A 1,620-nucleotide genomic window follows, 5' to 3' on the forward strand; every position below is an offset into this window, starting at 1 on the left:
AACCACTGCGAGCAGGGAAGCCCGACCACAGATTCTTTGACACTCCTCCCACTGAGAAGGGGTCTCTGTCCCCTCTACTTGAAACTGGGTGACCTTAGTGACTCATGTGTCACCCACAGCATGTAGTGAAAGTGAGGTTGCATAACTTAGGAGGCCAGGTCAGAATAGGTTTGCAGCTTCTGCCCCGTCGTTTTCCGGACACTCACTCTGGGGAAAGCCAGGTCCCCACCCCCTCCGCCGTCGCCCCCATGCCTCCAGGGGGAAAAGATAACTCCCCACTTTGTGCAAACATTGTACCTGTCCATCTCTCTATCACAGCTATAGTGGATGCCTGTTATTTTGTCTTCCCAGGCCTTCACCCCTTCTTTTGTGACTAACAACCCTTTCTTTTGGAAAGTGTCCGCCTCTGCCCCTGTCCCCCACATCAACCATGTTTTTCCAGTCAGAGCTGCTCTTGTTTCCTGCTCCAACTGTTGGTTCCTGGACCAACTGCCATGATTGTTTGGTCCAGGGGCGAGCACCTGGCACAAGGTGTCTTAGATTAAGATGCCCCAGAAGCAGACCCTGAGTAAGGATTTGAGTGCAAGTAATTTATCTGGAGGCACCAACAGGGCATGGGAAAGTGAGATGGGGAAAGGGAAAGAAGTTAACACAAGGAGCAGCAAAGAGTGGGTTTCCACTGTGAGTAACTGGGACTCAGTCCTGCTGGGAACCATGTGGGGAGCACTGTAGACATTTCCTACCCAGGGGGCAAGGGAGCTCAGGTGTCTACCAAGTCCAGTGAGCCATTGGTTGAGAGCTGGTCTCCTAGACTTGAACTATCCAAGGTTAACTTCCCAGCATTTCCAGCCTGAGGCAGAGCTCACTCTGGTAGCCAGAGAAAGGCCAGGCCAAGAGTCACAAGCTGTGGGCAGGAAGCTTGTTGGGTCTGCAGGGGAACTGTGAGTGCCGAGCAGAGGGCTGGGGGCGGGACACCAACAGCATCTGCCGTACAAGGCGAGCCAATCACAGCACTTCCCTGGGACTTTGGAAACTGGACCAGAGAGAGAGAAGCAATCTTCCTCCACTGGAATGTGAGGTTCAGGAGTTGTAGGTGGATCTGCAACAAGAGAGGAATAAGCAACCACACACAGAGAAACAGAGTTGCAGCTGTCACACATCTGTCTTTCCATTTCTTCATCTATTCTTTTATGGCCTGGTAGCATTTGCACCCCTGGCTCAGTTGTCCCTAAGGCCCAGTGGCCTTCCTTCCCTTCCCAAGGCTTGGTCCTTTAACTCTTCAAAGATCTAATTGCATGAGATTCTCCACATATTCCCCAGTCCTTGGGTTACACATCAGCACATGAAGATGAATGGTTTACTTAGTTTCAAGGATATGGACATAGAGATGTATCAAAGGGGCACAGAAAGGGCATAATAATGACTAGACTAGACTAGAAAGACCTTTGTCACAACATCCCAAGGAGCAAGCATGAAAGGGTTGTACAAAGCACACAGGAAGTCCAGAAGGAGCCAGAGACACCCCTCCCCAGGCAGGCTGATCGGAGGAATATGGGGTGTACGTTTAGCAATGTAACAGGCACATCTGGGTACCTCCAGTTCAGGATCACTGAGCATTCC

This window comes from Lipotes vexillifer, unplaced genomic scaffold (assembly GCF_000442215.2).
Source record: "Lipotes vexillifer unplaced genomic scaffold, Lipotes_vexillifer_v1.1 scaffold2612, whole genome shotgun sequence".
Taxonomy (NCBI): Eukaryota; Metazoa; Chordata; class Mammalia; order Artiodactyla; family Lipotidae; genus Lipotes; species Lipotes vexillifer.